Source organism: Pristiophorus japonicus, unplaced genomic scaffold (genome assembly GCF_044704955.1).
Source record: "Pristiophorus japonicus isolate sPriJap1 unplaced genomic scaffold, sPriJap1.hap1 HAP1_SCAFFOLD_548, whole genome shotgun sequence".
In the NCBI taxonomy this organism is placed as follows: domain Eukaryota; kingdom Metazoa; phylum Chordata; class Chondrichthyes; family Pristiophoridae; genus Pristiophorus; species Pristiophorus japonicus.
Window position 1 is genome coordinate 117,988 of NW_027254455.1, and position 22,419 is coordinate 140,406.

Here is a 22,419-nt window from a genome sequence, read left to right on the forward strand (position 1 = left end):
GTGGCTGACGTTCACAGCTCATACACTAAAACGCCACCCATGATGATGAAAGTCTTACTGAATGGCATCCCAGTGTACATGGAGCTGGATACGGGAGCTAGCCAGTCACTCATGAGCGCCCAACAATTTGAGAGACTATGGCCACACAGAGCTAACAGGCCCAAACTGGAACGCATTGAGACGCAGCTACGGACATACACCAAAGAGATCATCCCAGTGCTGGGCAGTGCAAACTTGGTGGTAACACACAATGGATTACAGAATCGGCTGCCACTCTGGATTGTTCCGGGAAATGGCCCCGCGCTTTTGGGGAGGAGTTGGCTAGCTGAGATGAATTGGAAATGGGGAGATGTGCACGCCATTTCATCCGTGGAGCGAAGTTCATGCTCACAGATCCTGCAAAAATTTGGGTCACTGTTTCAACCTGGTGTCAGAACGTTCAAGGGCACTAAAGTAGTGATACGCATCACTCCGGACGCCAGACCAGTGCACCACAAAGCCAGAGCGGTGCCGTATGTGATGCGTGAAAAAATTGAATGTGAACAGGACAGGCTGCTCAGAGAGGGCATAATTTCGGCAGTTGAATTCAGCGACTGGGCAAGTCCCATAGTTCCCGTCCTCAAAGCAGATGGCTCGGTTAGGATTTGTGGCGATTACAAAGCCACCATCAACCGAGTATCGCTGCAGGACCAATACCCGCTTCCGAGAGCGGAGGACCTTTTTGCCACGCTGGCAGTTGGCAAGCTGTTCACGAAGTTGGACCTCACTTCGGCCTACGTGACTCAGGAACTGGCTGAAGAATCCAAGCTTCTAACCACCATCACGACGCACAAGGGATTATTTGTCTACAACAGGTGTCTGTTCAGCATTCGTTCGGCAGCAACCATCTTTCAGAGAAACATGGAAAGCTTGCTCAAATCCATTCATGGAATGATCGTATTCCAAGACGACATTCTCATAACGAGTCGAGACACCGAAGAACACCTCTACAACCTGCAGGAGGTGCTACGCCGATTGGATCGGGTAGGCTTGCGGCTCAAGAAGGCCAAGTGTGTGTTTTTGGCCCCAGAGGTCAAGTTTTTGGGCAGGAGGGTTGCCGCAGACAGGATCCGGCCTACTGAATCAAAAACAGAGGTGATCCGCCGGGCGCCTAGGCCCGGCAACACATCGGAGTTGCGATCATTCCTGGTACATTTGAACTATTTTGGGAACTTTCTGCCGAATTTAAGCACATTGTTGGAGCCATTACACATGCTCCTGCATAAAGGTTGTGAATGGTCTTGGGGGGATTGTCAAGAACGGGCCTTCAATAAGGCGAGGAACCTGCTGTGTTCCAACAAACTATTGACTTTGTATGACCCTTGTAAAAAACTGGTCTTAACCTGTGATGCGTCATCCTACGGGGTTGGGTGTGTGTTGCAGCAGGGTAACGATGACGGCCGACTCCAACCGGTGGCTTACTCCTCCAGGTCACTCTCCCAGGCAGAGCATGGATATGGCATGGTCAAAAAGGAAGCACTCGCTTGTGTTTACGGTGTGGAAAAGATGCACCATTACCTTTTCGGTAGACGGTTCGAACTAGAGACGGACCACAAGCCATTAACATCCTTGTTGTTCGACAGCAAGGCTGTCAATGTCAATGCATCAGCTCACATACAGCAATGGGCACTCACACTGGCTGTGTATGACTGCACCATACAGCACCGGCCAGGTACCGAAAATTGCGCTGACGCGCTCAGCAGGCTCCCACTGGCCACCACCGAGGGGGCGTCGGAGCAGAGCGCCGAGATTGTCATGGCCGTTGAGGCTTTTGACACTGCGGGCTCCCCCATCACAGCCCGCCAGATCAAACTCTGGACCAACAGGGACCCCCTCCTATCCATGATAAAGAAACGTGTCCTGACTGGGGATTGGGCGCCCGCACACAGGGCGTGCCCCGAGGAAGTCAGACCGTTTCAGAGACGGATGGATGAGCTCGCCATCCAAGCCGACTGCCTGCTATGGGGCAGCCGGGTAGTCATGCCCCAGAAAGGAAGGAAGCGTTCAACAGGGAACTCCACAGCGAGCACCCTGGCATCGTGTTAATGAAGGCCATTGCCCGGTCACATGTATGGTGGCCGGGGATTGACTCAGACCTGGAACACTGGGTTCGCAGGTGCACGACATGTGTCCAGCTGGGCAATGCCCCCAGGGAGGCCCCACTCAGGCCATGGTCACGTATTCACGTGGTCGATGTGGGCCCGTTCATGGGAAAAATGTTCCTGATCGTTGTCGATGCATACTCGAAGTGGATCGAGTGCATCATATTGAACTCGTGCACAACATCCATCACTGTGGAGAGTCTGTGTACGGTTTTCGCGACCCATGGCTTGCCAGACATCCTGGTCAGCGACAATGACCCATGCTTCACTAGCCATGAATTCCAGGAGTTTATGCCGGGCAATGGTATCAAGCACGTCCGGACAGCGCCGTTCAAGCCGGCTTCCAAGTCATAAAACAAGGGATGCTCCGCATCCAAGGATACTCCCTTCAGTACCGCCTATCGCGCCTTCTGCTGGCCTACAGGTCCCGGCCGCACTCGCTCACGGGAGTCCCGCCAGCAGAACTCCTCATGAAACGCACGCTCAAGACGCGGCTGTCCCTCATTCACCCAGCCCTGGCAGACATTGTTGAGGGAAAGCGCCAGTCCCATGATCGAAACTCAAGGGAGGGGTGAATAGAAATAGATGATTCGGTATTTGTTCTTAACCATGCTTTGGGACCCAAGTGGTTTGAAGGCACCGTAATTGGTAAAGAAGGAAATAGAGTCATGGTGGTCCGATTAAACAATGGGCAGATATGCCGCAAACACTTGGACCAAGTAAAGAAAAGGTTCAGCACAGACACGGAGGAACCTGAAGAAGAGCATGAGATTGCACCCACACCACTGCCAGCGGATGAGCAACAAAGGCAGTCCACAGCATGCACAGTCCCTGCGGCCAGCCCTGACAGGCCGGAATCACGTCAAGTGACAGAGACGCGTGCCGAGGCTCAGCCACCACAGCCACAACTGCGGCGCTCCACGAGAGAGCGTCGACCACCTGACAGACTTAACCTCTGACACAAAAAGACTTAAGGGGCGAGGTGATGTCATGTATTTAACCATCTTGCAATGACATGGTCATGTAACTGTAACTCATGTACACTGTACCTGTACCCTAGAAATGCACACGCTGACCACAGGGGATGAACTTGCGGGAGACACTCCTCACCTGGGTTTCCAGGTATAAAAGGGGAGGTCCCACCCAGAGTTAGCACTCCTTGGTCCTGGCAATAAAGGTGAAGGTCACAGAGTGACCGTGTCTGAAATATACATGCCTCGTGTGAGTTTGTAGTAAGGTGCAGGGACACTATACACGCAATACTCCAGCTGCGGCCTACCAGTGTTTTATACAGTTCAAGCATAACCCCCCTGCTCTTGTATTCCATGCCTCGACTAATAAAGGCAAGTATTCCATATGCCTTCCTGTACGCAGAGGTGTGGTCTAACCAAGGTTCAATACAAGTTTAGCATAACCTCACTACTTTTCAATTCTATCCCTCTAGAAATAAACCCTTGTGCGTGGTTTGCTTTTTAATGACCTTGCTAATCTGTGTTGCTACTTTTAGTGATTTGTGTATTTGTACTCCGAGATCCCTTTGTTCCTCTACCCCACCCAGACTCTCACCCTCCAAGTCATAAGTGACCTCCCTATTCTTCCTACCAAAATGTGACATCTCACATGTGTCTGTGTTGAATTTCCGTTGCCAATTACATGTCCATTCTGCAAGTTTATTCACAATGACCTGTAATCTGTTGCAGTCCTCCTCAGTATTGACTAACCCCCGCCCCCCCGCTCCAACCCCCCCCCCCCAAAAAATTTGGTGTCATCCGCAAATTTAGAAATTGTGCCTTATATTGATGGCCTCTACTTTTGCTCTTCCACACAAGTGGAAACACTGTCTCAGCTTCTACTCTGAAAACCTTTCATAGTTTTAAAGACTTCTCTCAGGTCATTCCTTCAACATTCTCTTTTCTAGAGAAAAGAGACCCGACCTGTTCATCCTTTCCTGATAGGTACATCCTCGCATTTCCGGTATCATGCTTATAAATCGTCTCTGCGCCCTCTCCAGTACCTCGACAATATCGTGACCAGAATTGTACACAGTACTATGAGGTGTGGCCAAACCAAAAAGGTGGTAGGTTCAAAAAGTGTGAGAAAGACACTATCAGGGCATTTGTGCAGGGTGGGGACAGTTACCCAGGTAAGGGTTCTGTGCACCAATGCGTGTGGCTTAAGAAATAAAACAAATGAATTAGAAGCACGCATTCAAGTGATGTAGGAGCCATTCCAGAGACCTGGCTACAATTTTTTTAGTTGAACATTAATACATGTGCCCCCTTAATAAAGGGGCACTAAACCAACAAATAAACAAATAAAACTTTTGGCATTAAATAATTTAAATTAAAATGTGTTGCCGGGGGTGATGCTGTACTCCGGTCCCTCCGGCGCCCACCTCTCGCAGAAGGCCGCGAGCGTACTGGTGGACACCGAGTGCTCCATCTCCAGGGACACCCTGGCTCGAAAGTAACTACGGAAGAAAGGCAGGCAGTTGGGGCTGAATGACCCCCTCAACTGCTCACTGCCTGGACCGGCTGATGGCCAGCTTGGCCAGGCCCAGGAGCAGTCCTACGAGGACGCCTTCTGACCTGCCCACTCCCCTCTGCACAGGGTGCCCAAAGATCAGGAGTGTGGGACTGAAGTGCAACAGAATTTGAGGAGCAGCCCCTTCAAATATTGAAAGAGGGGTTGCAACCTCACACATTCGATATAGATATGGAACACGGACTCCTCCAGACTGCAGAAATTGCAGGCGGAGACCTGGCTACAATCTGGGCAAGTTTAGGAACTAAATATTCCAGGCTGTAAGATCTTCAGAAAGAGATTGGGAAAATTGGGAAAGGAAGAGAAGGCACTTCACCAGCAAGCACCCTGGGGATATGTAACACGTATCTACAATTCCCAGGTCTCATTTAAGTGAGGCCCAAGGCCCAATATTTATTTTTATTTTTTTTTTATTTATTTATTCGTGTCCAATCATTCCAATTCTTTGTCAAACGCCAGAGGTCACCCTGCACCAGTCAAGGATCACTCTGCGCCAATGCTCTTAGCCAAAAGGCCTAGAGCCACTGCACCGTTCCTGGAAGTACTGCAATACCAGGTTCGTGCCATGGAGGTGGATGGGTCAGGTCCCCCACACACCTCCGTGGAGGTGGATGGGTCAAGCCATCCCACCCACCTCCTGTTTACAAAAATGTAAGCATATACCTTCCTGACCAGGGAGAAACCACCCGGAGGTCATGGTGGCTGGTCAGGTTAGTTATGCAGATCTTAGCCAAAAGGCCGAGAAGCGATCAGGCCTATCCCTTCAGACAAAGGGAAAGTTCACTGCACACAGTCTGCATCGGAAGGCCGGAGCAGAGTAATTTCTAGGTCAGAGGAACAAACAGATGGAGACTCATATCTGCTATGTGAGACTCAGATAGAAATACAGAGGGAAAGGCAGAAAGAGAGAAATAGAGATTAAATTGGGAAATGGACTTTCGAGCATTCTGTTTCTGAATGTTGTTCTGAATGTTCTGAATGCCTATACAAGTCTGCTACATTGATGTCCCCAAAGTCCAGCTCGTAAAAGCTCCTGAACATTTGCTTCAGTAGAGCTCGGTTTCTCTGGGGCAGAAAGCAGGTAGGTGAACTTCTGTCAGGTTTAGAATTACTGAAGCAACTGCATAATGTACTCCCTGGTATACTAACTTATCTGTGGGTACTAACACTAACCCATTCCCAGGTCACCTTGTGGTGGGCGGACATCCATAACTGTCAATGGGCTTGGGCGTGGGCAGGGCTTTCTTCACCTGAGCCAGCAGCTCGGTGGTGTTGACCGGTACCGGGAAGCAAGGAGGCACAGTTTTCCCTGCTCGATGGCATTCCATCCCCTTCCCCGAGTCCTTCCACCATCGGGCAAAAGCAATGGACAGCCCAGCTGGGCATATTCAGGCTGAGCCCCATAGGCAGGTATAGATCCCCTGATCATAGGCCCACCATTTCTCCCAACACACAGTGATCACCCCGCCGATGACCCCGTGATCGTTCGGTAGGAGTCATTGCTCAGATGTTCCCAATCTGAGCTGCTGTCCTTGATGTCCGCACTCAGTTTCCTGAGCCACCACCACCGTCCCAAAGGTGTGTCCCCAACACGTGTTAAACACACTCTCCTTCCCTCTGTCACCCTAACCCAGGACGTGACCATCTCGATTTCGGGGCAAGGGATGGAGGCCTCCCCATAGGTAAAACTCTCGTGGCTCGAATACCGGGTGGAATTTGAACCCAACCATCCCGGCCATCTCCCCTTGTGGAAGCAGGTGGCCTGGCCTTCTGCCTCCATGATCCCTTCTCCCGTGGTCACGATTGGCGCCCTGCCCCCGGAGCACCCGTATGTCAAAGACATCTCGATGTGGAGTTTCTGTCCGGTGCAGGTCCCCAGATAGGTAAATAACATCGCGACGGTCCGGAGCATCTTCTGGAACACAAGATTGAACACAGTCTTGCCTGAGACTTCTTCAGGCTCGACTGGAGTAACATCACAAAATAAAAACACCAACACCTCACTTTAAAATCTCCCTGAACTATATACAGAACACCGGGCTATATACAATGCCACCCGTCTCTGGGTGGCCTGGTCAGTCTCTGATACTGACTTGGCTTTGTCGGCCATCTTGCTGACCTTGCCCCAGGAGCCGGACTGCCCCCTTTTGTCGGGCTTGCAGGAGGACTTCTTTTAAGTGTCCTGCTTCCATTTCTGTGGGCCCTTCGGTGTCTGGGATCTTTCCCGGGCCTTTCGGTGGTGTCCCTTTTACCGCACAGAGTCTGCCACTCTCGTGCTTCTTTTCTCGTCTGACTCTGGGACGGGCAGGAAGGTATACGAGGGACCAAGGCATCCTAGGCTGCCTCACTCTGGAACTACGCCTAACCAGGGATGCGGAGTCCCATGTTACGGGCTGCACCCCTTGGTCCTCTCACTGGTCTATCCCTTCCTCTATCTGTCCAGTCGTTATACTGCACAGGACTCCCTTCTCCTGTGCTAAGTCCCTCTCCTGCCTATCAGACTGTGCCACTTCACTCTGCCGTGTGATGGTCTCACTGTGGCAGTGGACTATTCCGGGTTGTGGGACTTCGGGGCCGGAGTTGACCTCTGTTACAGCCTCCACATCCACTGGAATGTCCTCTGTCTCCCGTGGGGTTTCTTTACCTGTGGGAGCCTTCCTTTTTCCTGCCCTAGTAGGGTCGAACCGCTTGCATTGGTTTATGTGGTACCACTTTACCCGGCGGGGTAAATGGACCACATAAACCATAGGGCTTGCCTTCTCCACTATACTGTAGGGCCCCATGTACAGTGGCTCAAACACCCCCACCCTGGTGAAGTTGCGGACCATAACCTGGTCACCTACTTCCCAATCGTGGTGGCTGCAGGGCTCCAGCAGCAGCTTGTTGCTAAAGTGTTGCTTTCCCATGTTGGTGGCTGCCTGCCAGTGAATCTGCTGCAGCTATTCCAGCAGATTCCTAGCAAAATGGTCCCGGTTAGCTTCCTGAAGTTGCCCTTCTGTGAGGCTCGGCACTAGTAGGTGTACTGGGGTTCTCATGGACCACCCAGTCATTATTTCGTGGGGCAAATAACCTGTGCCTTTGGACTGACCGGCCCGGATACCCATGAGGACTAGGGGCAGGACCTCTACCCATCGATTGGGGAAATTCCCTGTCTCCTTGCGGAGCCTTTCTTTTCTAGTGCGGTTGAGGCGTTCTACAGGGCCTGAGGACTGGGGGTTGTAAGCCACATGCCACCGTGCTTTAATCCCCAGTACCTTTAAGGTAGCCTGCATCACCCGGCCGGTTAAGTGACTTCCACGGTCAGACTCCACAAACTGTGGCAGATCCCATCTTGAGAACACTTCCCGGACCAGGATCTTAGCCGTCCCCCATGCAGTAGCTGTTCGGCAAGGGAAGGCTTCCACCAATTGGAAAACACATCCACCAGGACGAGGCAATATTTATAACCTCCCTGGGCGGTTGGTAGGGGCCCTTTATAGTCGATTTGGATCGACTGCCATGGTCCCTCTACCCGCCTGATGTGCCTCACAGGTGCCTTCCTTTTCTGGGGGTCTGGGTTGTTGGCTGCACACACCAGACAGGCTGTGCAGAAATCACGGACGTCGTTCCGGAGCTCTGGCCACCATGCTGCCTGTTCCACCTTCTGCCAGGTGGATTCTGGCCCGGGGTGTCCTGCACCTGGACCCTCATGGGCCAGTTGTAGGAACTCCCGCTGGTGTTGTGCTGGAACCACCCACTTATCCCCTTTAAACAGCATCCCTTCCTTGACAGCTCTATCAGCGGCACTGTATGGGCTCTCTGCCTTTCCTCCACTTAGGATGGTTGCTATGGCAGCCTTGAGGATGTGGTCCTGCTCCTGAACCGTTCTCAGGTCCGGGGCCACTGCTACCCCTGCACTCCCTTGTTTCCCTGGCTTGCCTCTAGCTGCTATCACCCTGCCTTTCTCATACGGGTCCCAGAAGCGACCTGTCTTTGCTCCTTCTCTGGCCAGGAGGTCCGCCCGCTGGTTACCCTCTGCCCTGGGCTCTGTCTTAGAATGAGCCTTAACCTTGTGGATGTAAACATCCCTATTGTTCCCTAGGGCTGCCACTATCCTTACTAGCAGGGGCTTGGTTACCAGGGGCTTCCCATCTGCAGATGTGTACCCTCTGCGTGACTAAATAGCCAGATACTCTGTACACGAGTTGCAAGTAAACATACTGTCCGAACAAATCATGTACGGGGTGGGGAATTCCTCGGGGTGTGTCACCACGTACATCACCACTGACAGTTCAGCCTGGTGGGCACTCAGGGTGCTGGGGAGTTTAAGCGCCAAGGCTATGCCTGCCTTGGGGTCCCAAACTCCGCAACCCGTGAGTCTTGTACCTGCGGACACTGAACTGGATCCATCGACGTAGATCTCATGCCCTGTGGGATATACCCCTGCCTGAAATCCAAACCCCTTCTACTGAGCATCTGTGTGGCTCCCCTGCATATATGAGGTTAGCTGCGAGCCTGGGCTCACAGAGGTCCCTGACCCTGATGGCCATTTGGGAGAGGAGGAGGGTCCAGCGAGTGATCCTGGCACTGCTGACTGTTCCATCCTTTATTCTCCCATCTAACAACATCTGGGTCGGGGTGTGATGGGTGAGGAGTGTGATAGGGGATACTCCTGTGAAAACCTGTGCTCTTTTCACAGCCCAGTGAGTGGCTAACAGATGCCTTTCACAGTTGGAGTACCCCTTCTCCACCTCTGCAAGGACTCTAGAGGAGTACACCACCGTTCTCAGCTGTCCGTGCCTTTCCTGTAAATGCACTGCACTCAGACTGTCCCCGCTGGCTGCTACTTCTAAATAGAAATCCTTTCCCCCATCAATAGCCCCCAGTGCAGGTGCCTTCTGCAGGTTCTGTTTCAACTGAAGAAATCAGCTTGGCAGCCTTGGGATCTCCCTGCCTACAGCTACATTCACCCGGCCGGAACCTGCCAGCAGCTGCCTGAGGGTTTCCACCGCAATCTCGAATGCTGCGGTGGCCCCGGGTTTCCCGCCGCCTGGGTTCCCCTCCGGGGGTGTTTTTACTTCCTTGGTGCGGTGCGGGTTGGACCGGCAGTTGTTGCGGAAATGGTCCGGCTTGCCGCACCCGTAACATACCCCCCTCTTATCGGAAGGATATCCCCCTTCCTGATGCCACTCTTTCTTGGGGGTTTGGTTGGGTTGCACCGTGTGCACCCGACCCTTTATGGGTTTTTCAGGCTTCTCCTCCTCCTCCATCCGCCGTATGGTGGTCAGTCTGCCGATCATGATGTCCTCGGTGAGGTTGGGGTCTGCGGGGATAAACCAGAGGTCTGCCCTTTGCTTTACACTGGGCAGGCTGTTTGTGATTATGGTGCGAAACCAGGCCTCCCTCTGCTCTACCATGAGATTAGCCCTGTCGAGCTGGCCCCCGCAGGCTGCGCTATACACCAGCCACAGCCTGTCCACATAGATCTGTGGGGCCTCTCCGCTAGCTGACAGGTCTTTGCTATCCTTTCAAAAGGGCTTCTCTCGTTCCACCCCATGGCTTCCAGGATGGCCCTTTTCAGAGCCTCCAAGATACAGTGTCCCCTCGACAAACAGGGGGAAGATAGATTCTTCCATCTATTGAGAATAGGAGCACTTTAACCGCTTCTGCATTATCGCAGGCATTGAGGTCTACTGCCTGCGCTACTTCCAGGAAATGGGCATACGGGTCTCCTTGCCTAGTCAGCTTGGGGATGTGCGATACCATAGCCTTTAGGGCTTGCACCCCATGTGGGATAATAAACTCGCTGTCGAGCGGTCCCTGGAGTTGCGCACCCTGTGGGGGGCCGTACTTTCTCTGCACAGCCGGGCATATCAGTCCCACTGCTGATGTTACTACTGGCTCCCCTTGTTCTTCAGCCGTGATCAAACTGACAGACTCGACCCTTTCTACGAGTGTCCCATACCCCTTTGGCTGGGTCGGCTCCACCTGGCCAGCCCCATGCCCTTTTGGCTGGACCGACTCTCCCTGTGGGCATCTTGGACTGCACCCTCTGTTCCTCCCTGAAGCCTGCCGGACACACTACCGACGCCTCGGGAGGCGGTCGACTGGCTTCTGCCGTCGGATCCTCCTCCACTCCCCATTCATTGGTAGCCCCCCTGGGGCCCAGCAGACACACTGTCCCCTTTACCTGGGACAGAGCCTGGAGGAGGGATTGGATCCGTTTCTGGCAGGGCGGATGATCTGCCTTCTCACGGCTGATTTCCGTGTTGACTTTATCGGCAACACGCAAATCCTCTAGCTGGCCCTGCAATTCCTGTACGTGCTTTACATAGGTTGTACTTTGTTCCCTATGTTCCTGCCCCGCTGCCCGAGACACTGTAACCTGACTCTGCAGGTACTCCTGATGGTTGCGGAACGTTTCCTCTAACTGTGCCCTTCTATTCCTTTCCTCTATTACCTCTTCTGGGACCTTAGTACCCGCTGCACTGCTGGCTGCTGAGGTTATTACTGCTTCTTTGAGTTCATCCTGTAACCTCCCTACCTGGAGGTCTAGCTCTCTAACCTGCCTTGTCAAGCAGATTAGCCAGATCGCCTTCTCTATATTCTTTCTATAGGTTGGGCCCGCAGTCCACTGGGCCGCCGCTTCTGCCGGACGCAACGCCCTTGTCAGGCTCTGAACCCAAGCCTTAGAAAAATTAACTTTAGAAAACACATAATCTTTAATTCTTTCCTCCATTTTGGAATGTTCCAGGATCACCTTCTCTGAGGTGGTCAGCTCATTTTCCCACTGAGGTCCCATCTGGGGTGCCATTAGTTGTCGGGGTTTTTCCTTCTACGGTTGCTGGTGACCGGGTGCAACCTTCAGACTATGGTGATTTGAGTTGCTATCACCAGTGGACCTTTTCTTCCTGCATATACCCAATTACAGCTTAGTGATATGTTTGATACCTCCAATATGACTGAGGCTGCTTATATCCAATTACAGCTTCGTGATATGTTTGATACCACCAATATGTCTGCGGCCGCTTATATCCAATTACAGCTTAGTGATATGTTTGATACCACCAATATGTCTGTGGCCGCTTATATCCAATCGCAACCTTGACATTTTTGAGGTGTCCTGTACTCTTATCTGGTTCTGACCTCAGAATTTAGGTGGATAATGAGCTTCCCACAATAAAACACGCAGAGATGCAAAAGACAAGAAATGTTCCTGGAAAATTCAGGTAAGTCCTACTTTATTAAAACCCAGTTGCGCGTTTAAACAAGGTTACATTGCTAAAACAACACAAAGGCTACTACACACATGTATATTTGGTACGAGCCCCCAAAGTGTGGACCAAGTTAAATACAAGGTCGACACACTGGCTTGTTGAACCACCTTGAACTAAGAAAAGGTCTATGGGAGGAACGGACACATCGAAAGTTTTATACAAGTTTAAAATCCTTACACCCACTCTATCACCCACCCCCTCCTTTACACCTAACTAGCCTAAGCTGAGAGTTGGGAAAAGACTCCAGGGTGATACTCACAGTTTCCCTTTTGACAGGTATAGTGGGTCCCACCTTAAATCGGGCTTCTCCAGTCGACCTCGGAGGTTTTATCTGCTGCGAGGCTGAGTCCCTCTCTCTTCCTTCGAGGTGTCATCGGGTCTCTGTCTCTGTCTGAGTGTGTCTCCTTCCGAGTGTGTGTCCTTCTTGTGTGCGTCTCCTTCTCCACAAGAGAAGGAGACGCACACAAATCTCCCCACAAACCGACTCACAATCCCAGACCCCGGGTTAATCTCCCCACACACCGAGTCACAGTCCCAGACCCCGGGTTAATCTCCCCACACACCGAGTCACAATTCCAGACCCCAGTTTAGTCTCACCACACACTGATTCACAGTTCCAGACCCCAGGTTAATCTCCCCACACACCGAGTCACAGTTCCAGACCCCGGGTTAATCTGCCACACACCGAGTCACAGTCCGAGACCCCGGGTTAATCTCCCCACACACCGAGTCACAGTTCCAGACCCCGGTTTAGTCTCACCACACACTGATTCACAGTCCCAGACCCCAGGTTAATCTCCCCACACAACAATTCACAGTCCCAGACCCCGGGTTAATCTCCTTCTTGTCTGTCCTTCTTGTTCTTGCCTTTATATCTGGTTCGGTTCCGGCCCCTTTTGCACCCAAACTGAATCAATGTCTCATTGTTTGAGTCGAGGTGGGGATGAGGTGTTAAATGTAAAGCATTGTTTCTTGTGCACCTCGGTGCCTAATCGTCTGGCTGGCTATTGTGTCAGGGCCGGAATGTACTGAGGTGTGAGGCTTTCCTATTGTCTTTATGTACATGGGTAATGGGCTGGTAATAGGCCCATCTCCTTGATTAGATTCAGGTAAGCTGTTCTTTACAAAATGGGCCGGGTATTCCCCATTGGTCGACGATTTCCCTGCTTCTGGCCCGGCTCGATTCACTGATTGGCCGGCCCAGGATGAACCTTCCCGGGATTGGCTGGCTTCTCAGCCTGCCTGTGGCCCTCGAATTCACAAAGTGTCTGGCCACAGACATCCTTCCCAGCCTGCCTTTCTTCCTGTGGCTTGCCTTGGCTAAAGTTCGATTAAAAGGGTGTATGGAATGGTCCCATGCTCGGTTTCCTTGTTACCGGGTGCCTTTTTTTTGTAGCACTGGATTTTCGAACCTAACAACCGACTTCCCCTGTGGATTGTCCCCAGAGATCTCCCAGCACTGTTGGGGGGAAGCTGGCTGGCAAAACTAAATTGGAAATGGGATGATGTTCACGCCATGTCGTCAGAGGAACAGACCTCCTGCTCAACAGTTCTAAGTCGTTTTGAACATCTCTTTCAGCCAGGTGTGGGCACCTTCAAAGGGGCTAAAGTTAAAATCTACATCACACAGGATGCCAGACCGGTCCATCACAAGGTTAGAGCTGTGGCTTATGTGATGAGGGAAAAGATTGAACACGAACTGGACCGGCTTCTGCGGGAAGGCATTATCTCACCCATGGAATTTAGCAACTGGGCAAGTCCCATCGTCCCTGTCATGAAGCCTGATGGATCAGTACGAATCTGTGGGGATTATAAGTCTACCATAAACACAGTCTCCCTACAGGACCAATACCTGTTGCCCAGAGCGGAGGACCTATTTGCCACATTGGCTGGAGAAAAACTTTTCTCAAAACTAGATCTCACATCTGCGTATATGACGCAAGATCTGACCGAAGAGTCTAAGCTACTCACCACCATCAACACACATCGAGGCCTTTTTAATGTACAATCGATGCCCATTCGGCATCAGGTCAGCAGCTGCGGTAGTCCAGCGCATCATGGAGAGTCTGCTCAAGTCCATACCGGGGACGGTTGTGTTTCAAGATGACATATTCATCACGGGCAGGGACACCGACTCCCATCTCCGCAATTTGGAGGAAGTACTAAGTTAATTGGATCAGGTAGGCCGAAGAGTTAAGAAATCCAAGTGTCTGTTTCTCGCGCCTGAGGTTGACATTTTGGGCAGAAGGATTGCGGGTGGATGTAGACTATGCAGGCCCATTCATGGGCAAAATGTTCCTCGTAGTCGTCGATGCATTTTCAAAGTGGATCGAGTGCACCATTTTAAACTCGAGCACCACCTCCACCACTGTGGAGAGCCTTATAACCATGTTTGCAACGCACGGAATTCCTGACATATTGGTCAGTGATAATGGTCCGTGCTTCACCAGCGCAGAAGTTCAAGATTTTATAGTTGACCACGGCATAAATCACATTAAGACAGCACCGTTCAAGCCGGCCTCCAATGGCCAGGTTGAGCGAGCACTGCAAATCGTTAAACAAGGCATGCTAAAAATCTAAGGTCCCACGCTGCAGAGCTGCCTGTCGCGACTGCTGCTGGCATACAGATCTCATCCTCATTCGTTGACTGGGGTTCCCCCCGCGCAACTATTGATGAAACAGACCTTAAAGACTAGGCTCTCATTAATCCTCCCAGACATGCATGAAATTGTTGAGGCAAAGCGCCGGAAGCTAACTGAGTACCATGACCGAAATTCGAGGGGGAGATGGAATGAGATAGGGGACAAAGTGTTTGTACTAAACTATGGCAGGGGTCCCAAATAGCTTGCAGGGACAGTAACAGGCAAGGAAGGAAACAGGCTACTGGTTGTACAAATGGACAATGGCCAAACCTGCCGGAGGCATGTAGACCAAGTCAAAAGTAGATTCACCAACAACACTGCAGAACCAGAGGCAGACTACAATGTGGAACTCACACCACACCTGGTGGACAGACAGAGGGAACAACCTGAGGAAAGGGCAGTCTCAACAGACAGCCCAGGCGAGATACCAGCAATCACACCGAAAGAAAAACAGGCACCAAGGCAAACAACTGAACCACAACTAAGACGCTCCATACGAGAGCGTAGACCATCTCAGAGACTGAATCTATAAAGACAATAAGACCTTGGGGGAGGGTGATGTCATGTATCTCACACTACTGTATATAACTGTATCTTACCATGCTATACATGACTAACTAGATCTGACCTGTAACTACAAGCTTACTTTACCACCAGGGGTGCACTTGCCGGAGACACTGCATACCTGTTCCATACAGGTATATAAAGGCAGGTCTCAGGCAAGTGCGGCACTCGAAGCTGTGAAATAAAGGTGCAGGTCCAGAGTGACCTTGACTTCAGCATGTAACCTGTGGAAGTCTGTACTGCAGGGTCAGGACTTTACAGTCGGAGGTGCAGTATTTCGGAGGAGATGTTAAACCGAGGCCCCATCTGCTCACTCAGGTGGATGTAAAAGATCCCATGGCACTATTTCGAAAAAGAGCAGGGGAGATATGCCCGGTGTCCTGGCCTGAGGAATATTTATCCCTCACTCAACATGACTAAAAACAGATGATCTGGGTCATTATCACATTGCTGTTTGTGGGAGCTTGCTGTGTGCAAATTGACTGCCGTGTTTCCCACATTACAACAGTGACTACACTATAAAAGCATTTCATTGGTTGCAAAACGCTTTGAGACATCTGGTGGTCGTGAAAAGCGCTATATAAATCCAAGTCTTCTTTTTCTTTCTTTGTTTTCTTAATTTCTCTCCGTTGATATTGGACTATTTTTGTTCATTTTCTCCACCATCTCCGCAGTATCACCGATTCTCCACCTCGGTCTGAAATCAGTTGTGTTTTTCTTTCAATGTCCAGAAGTGCTGTACATATATCTACAGGATTTGAATGCAAAATTGTTATTGTCAAGGCCGATAGGCCGGTCAGAATAGCTTCAGCAGCAGACGAGGAAGTGCGATCATAGAATCATAGAAACTTACAGCACAGAAGGAGGCCATTTTGGCCCATCGTGTCCGTGCCGGCCGACCAAGAGCTATCCAGCCTAATCCCACTTTCCAGTTCTTGGGCTGTAGCCCTGCAGGTTACAACACTTCAAGTGCACATCCAAGGACTTTTTAAATGTGGTGAGGGTTTCTGCCTCTACCACCCTTTCAGGCAGTGAGTTCCAGACCCCCACCACCCTCTGGGTTTAAACACTTCCCCTCAAATCCCCTCTAAACCTCCTTACAATTATTTTAAATCTATGCACCCTGGTTGTTGAGCACTCTGCCAAGGGAAATATGTCCTTCCTATCCACTCTATCTAGGTCTCTCATAATTTTATATACCTCAATAAGGTCTCCCCTCAGTCTCCCCGCTTCCAAAGAAAACAAAGCCAGCCTATCCAATCTTTCCTCATAGCTAAAATTCTCCAGTCTAGGCAACATCCTCGTAAATGTGGCTTCAAGGAGCCCTAGTAAAACTGAAGTCAATGGGAATCAGGGGGAAAACTCTCTACTGGCTGGAGTCATACCTAGCACAAAAGAAGATGATTGTGGTAGTTGGAGGTCAATCATCACAGCCCCAGGTCATCGCTGCAGGAGTTCCTCAGGGCAATGTCCCAGGCCAACCATCTTCAGCTGCTTCATCAATGAGCTTCCTTCCATCATAAGGTCAGAAGTGGGGATGTTCGCTGATGACTGCATAGTGTTCAGTTCCATTCGCAACTCCCCAGATAATGGAGCAGTCCGTGTCGCATACAGCAAGGCCTGGACAATATTCAGGCTTGGGCTGGTAAGTGACAAGTAACATTCACGCCACACAAGTGCCAGGCAATGACCATCTCCAACAAGCGAGAGTCTAACCACCGCCCCTTGACATTCAACGGCATTACCATCGCCCAATCCCCCACCATCAACATCCTGGGGATCACCATTGATCAGAAACTTAACTGGACCAGTCACATAAATACTGCGGCAACAAGAGCAGGTCAGAGGCTGGGTATTCTGCGTTGAGTGTCTCACCTCCTGACTCCCCAAAGCCTTTCCACCATCTACAAGACACAAGTCAGGAGCGTGATGGAATACTCTTCACTTGCCTGGATGAGTGCAGCTCCAACAACACTCAAGAAGCTCGACACCATCCAGGACAAAGCAACCCGCTTGATTGGCTCCCCATTCACCAACTTAAACACTCACTCCCTCCACCACTGGTGCACTGTGACTGCAGTGTGTACCATCTACAAGATGCACTGCAGCAGTTCACCAAGATTTCTTCGGCAGCACCTCCCAAACCCGCGACCTCTACCACCTAGAAGGACAAGGGCAGCAGGCACATGGGAACACCATCACCTGCAAGTTCCCCTCCAAGTCACACACCATCCTGATTTGGAAATATATCGGCCGTTCCTTCATTGTCGCTGGGACAAAATCCTGCACCTCCCTCCCTAACAGCACTGTGGGAGCACCTTCACATCACGGACTGCAGCGATTCAAGAAGGTGGCTCACCATCATCTTCAAAGACAATTAAGGATTGGCAACAAATGCTGGTCTTAACAGCAACGCCCACATCTCGTGAACGAATAAAAAAAATATCCTCTGTACCCTCTCTAGTGCAATCACATCTATCCTGTAATGTGACCAGAACTGCACGCAGTACTCTAGCTGTGGCCTAACTAGTGTTTTATACAGTTCAAGCATAACCTCGCTGCTCTTGTATTTTATGCCTCGTCTAATAAAGGCAAGTATTCCGTATGCCTTCTTAACCACCTTAACTACCTGGCCTGCTAGCTTCAGGGATTGTGGACCTGCACTCCAAGGTCCCTTTTTTCCTCTGAAGAGAAATTGTTCCCATTGGCGCAAGAGTGGAGAACCAGAGGACACAGATTTAAGGTGATTGACAGAAGGTCCAAAGGTGACATGAAGAAATCGTTTTCATGCAACGAGTGGTTAGGATCTGGAATTCACTGCCTGAAAGGGCGGTCGGTGGAGGCAGATTCAAATTAAAAGGGAATCGGATAAATACCTGAAGGAAAAAAATTTGCAGAGCTTGTAAGGGGTGGTCCCGGGGGTCAGGTTCACCTCTGACCTTCTGAGCGGTTTGAATCGCTCCCACTCCCTTGGGTTCTCGACTCTGGATTTATTTGGGGGACATGATAAAGTGCAAGAGACAACTGGTTTGGTATAAAAGAACTTTGATTTTATGAAAGACAAGAAAATACAATGTCAAACTTATAATTACTCTAATAAAGAACAGTACATCACACATTCAAAGGGGTTAAATGAATAATACTCCTCCCACCTCCCAATACCTAACACTGACTAGATTAGACTCCAGGGCAAACAGGGACTATGCTTACCAATCCTTTACTGGTAGTTAGCGGTGGTTCGCGATTTCAGGGTTTGCTGAATTCTGTAGGTTCGGCTTGCCATACCCTGAACATCGGAGAAGACTTCTTACTGCACAATCTTCAGTTGGGTGGTGTCCGCTGATGCAGTAGTGTGCGTTTTGGACTTATGAGGTAAGTACCCGTTTTCTTTTGTTAGAAATAGATTTAAAGTCTCTTTAGGTAATGTTTTCACCTGTTGGTAGTCAGGACTTAGCTTGTAGAGTGGAAACTTCCGATTTTTCGGTTTCTTCCTTGTGGAGTTTTGTTTCGAAGTTGGTCGATCGCGGTGTTTTTGGTGGTACCACGTTGGCTGTGGTCGGTTGCTGCCACAATGGTGATGTTCTTCCTTCCTTTTCCGATTTCAGGACGTCGAAGCTGGAGAAGTTAGTTACAACTGCAGCGGTGGTCTCTCTCCCTTCTTGATGCTAAACACCCCTAGCAGTATCTTGAGGTAGTAGCATACCCTTTGTTAAAACAGGGCACAGTTATACTGTTGGAGCTGTTCTAATCTTAGCGCCAAATCAGCCCGGATTCTTTGTTTAATTTTTGGCAGGCTTGGTATTTCTTTGTCATATTTTGGCGGGCTCATTAAAATGTTAACTTGTCTCAGGTGTGTCGATCTTCTAAATCTGTTTCTTGATGGAAGTATTAGCTTGGTATTTGCAATGTCTGTTTGTGCTTGGGTTTTTTCATGCGGGCTGGATGGGCCTTTGTTTGTTATGCATATGCTGAAATGGCTTTCCAGATTCAGGCTGATGGTTAGCTATCTCTGGATTAATTGTTGCTATGTTAATGTCTCCTGTGGAGAAGGATTTTCGAGTATCCATAATTCTCCAGACAATTTACTTTAGTTTCAATACCCCAGACAGCTTCAATACTCAAACTGGTTTCTTTGTAGGATAGCCATCCATTAGTTCTCTAGCCCTGCCCATACAGACTAAATTTGTCTCGTAAAATCCCAAATTCGATTAAAGTTCGTAGTTTCTTCCATGTGTACTTTAGGATTTCAAACTCTCTGGTAGATAGTTCCAAATTAACTTTCCTTTCCAATGAGTCCAAACACTGGGCGGGGGGGTTCCCACGAATTTCGCACCCTTCAGGCTACGGGGAAAGGGCAGGGGCAGTGGGACTAGCTGAAGTGATCTTGCAGAGAGCCGGCATTGGCTCGATGGGCCAAATGGCCTCCTACTGTGCTGTGACCATTCTATCGTTCTATGATCTTGACACATTGATTATTTGTCATGCGCCCTCTGGTACATTTGGGACAAAAGTGTGTGAGAGGGATACAGGACCGGACAGGTGGGGGAAAAACATCTGTATCAGTATTACTTGAGTCACATCCCCATGGAACCGAAAGCAAGACAATTAATCGGATCTAAAAGCAAAATCTGAAATAAAAGCCAAAAATGCTGGAAATGCTCAGCAGCTCAAGCTGCATCTGGGGAGTGAGAAAGCACGTTAACGTTTCAGGTCGATAGGCTTTTGTCAGAACTGAAAAAAGCTCGAGTTGTAACTGGTTTTCAGCAAGTACAGAGGCAGGGAAAGAGGAGAGGGGAGGAAGGAACAAAAGGGAAGGTCTGTGATAGGGTGGAAGGCAGGTGAGATTAGAGAGACAGAAGGGATGGTGCAAGGCAAAGGAGACAGTAATGGGACAAGTAAAGAAACAAAAAAGTGGGTCTAGGTGAGGTGTAAATGGGAATAGCAGAATTATCAACAGCTGCCGTCCAAAAAAATGGAGTGAAAAATCCATCCCGAGGTGATGTGTCTCGAGCACCAACACCAATCTGGGATAACTCTCTCTTTTGCAGATACATCTAAAGGCCGTTCGTTATTTAAACAACTTCTCACTAAACGCCCATGCCTCGGCCTTTAGGTATCAGCCTTGGTTCAATGGCAGCACTCGTACCTGAGTCTGACGGTTCTGGGATTGTTGCACACCAGGGATTTGAGCACCATATCTAGGTTGATTCCAGTGCAGCACTATCGGAGGCGCCGTCTTTTGGATGAGATGTTCTGCCCAATTTATATCTGCCCCTATCTGTTAAATATCCCATGGCATTATTGGAAGAACAATAGAGTTGTCCCAGTGTATTATCCAATAATTATCCCTCAGCCAACACCACCAGAATGTATTATCTGGCCATTCAATTAAGTACTGTTTGTAGGAAGGATGTGAAGGCTTTAGAGAGGGTGCAGGAAAGATTTACAAGAATGGTTCCAGGGATGAACTGTTGTGTATCTGTAAAGCATGCACTCCCATGTTCCACCACCAGGGAGCGCATCCCGTGAAGTCCCAAGGGATCCCAGCATCCCTTGGGAGCACTGTATATAAGCCGGCCCCAAAGGCCTGTTCCGCACTCTGGAGTGTCTTAATAAAGACTGAGGTCACTGTTACTCTAACTTCCCTGTGTGCAGTCTCATCTGTGTTAGGAACACAACTACTGGCGACGAGTATACGAATCCAACGCAAAGATGCAGCAAACTGTGGGCATCCTGGAGAAGTTCTCGAAGGGTGAGGACTGGGAAGCCCATGTCGAACGGCTGGACCAGTACTTTGTAGCCAACGAGCTGGACGGAGAAGGAAGCGCTGCAAAAAGGAGAACAGTCCTCCTTACAGTCTGCGGGGCACCGACCTACAGCCTCATCAAGAATCTTCTGGCTCCGGTGAAACCCACAGATAAGTCGTATGAGGAGCTGTGTACACTGGTTCGGGAGGGAAAGCGTGCTGATGGCGAGGTATCGGTTCTACACGTGCCAGCGATCTGAAGGTCAGGAAGTGGCGAGCTACGTCGCCGAGCTAAGGCGACTTGCAGGACAATGTGTGTTTGATGGCTACCTGGAGCAAATGCTCAGAGACTTTTTTGTACTGGGCATTGGCCACGAGACCATCCTACGAAAACTTTTGACTGTAGAGACACCGACCCTCAGTAAGGCCATGACGATAGCACAGGCGTTTATGTCCACCAGTGATAACACCAAACAAATCTCTCAGCACACAAGTGCTAGCAATGTTCATAAATTAACTGGAACTGTGTTTGCGAGCAGAAATGTACAGGGCAGAAACCATGAGTCTGCAAATGCCAGCAGGCCTCAGGTGACCCAGATGACTCAGAGTCCGCAACAAAGGATGAATGCAAGGCAATTCACACCTTGTTGGCATTGTGGAGGTTTCCATTCAGCCTATTCATGCTGCTTCAAAGGGTATGTTTGCAAGAGCTGTGGAACAATGGGGCACCTGCAACGAGTTTGCAGACGAGCTGCAAGCTCTGCAAGACCTGCTAACAACCACGTGGCAGAGGAAGGTCGGTCCATGGTGGATCAAAGCAATTGCGAGCCTCAGAGAGCGAAGGCAGATGCTGAAGTACACAGGGTGCACACATTCGACGAAATATCCACCTATAATGTTAAATGTAAAATTGAATGGCTTGCCCATAGCCATGGAACTGGACACTGGCGCTAGCCAATCCATAATGAGTAAAAAGATGTTTGAGACTGTGGTGCATCAAGGCACTCAGACCAGCTCTGAGCCCCATCCACACAAAACTGAGAATGTACACCAAAGAGCTTATCACTGTCCTGGGCAGCGCCATGGTCAAGGTCACCTACGAGGGCACGGTGCACGAACTGCCACTCTGGATTGTCCCGGGCAATGGCCCCACACTGCTTAGAAGGAGCTGGCTGGGCAAAGTCCGCTGGAACTGGGATGACATCCGAGCGCTATCACATGTCGATGAGGCCTCATGTATCCAGGTTCTTAACAAATTTCCTTCCCTTTTTGAGCCAAGCATTGGAAACTTTTCCGGGGCGAAGGTGCGGATCCACTTGATCCCAGAGGCACGACCCATTCACCACAAGGTGCGAGCGGTACCTCACATGATGAGGGAGAGAGTGGAAATCGAGCTGGACAGGCTGCAATGCGAGGGCATCATCTCCCCAGTGGAATTCAGCGAGTGGGCCAGCCCGATTGTTGCAGTACTCAAAGGTGATGGCACGGTCAGGATTTGTGGCGATTATAATGTAACTATTAATCGT

At 50.2% G+C, this 22,419-nt stretch overlaps 1 pseudogene; it reads right to left on the minus strand.

Moving 5' to 3' along the window:
• Positions 1 to 5,204: 5,204 nt before the first annotated feature.
• On the minus strand, positions 5,205 to 5,435 carry LOC139254480 (U2 spliceosomal RNA; annotated as a pseudogene).
• Positions 5,436 to 22,419: the final 16,984 nt, after the last annotated feature.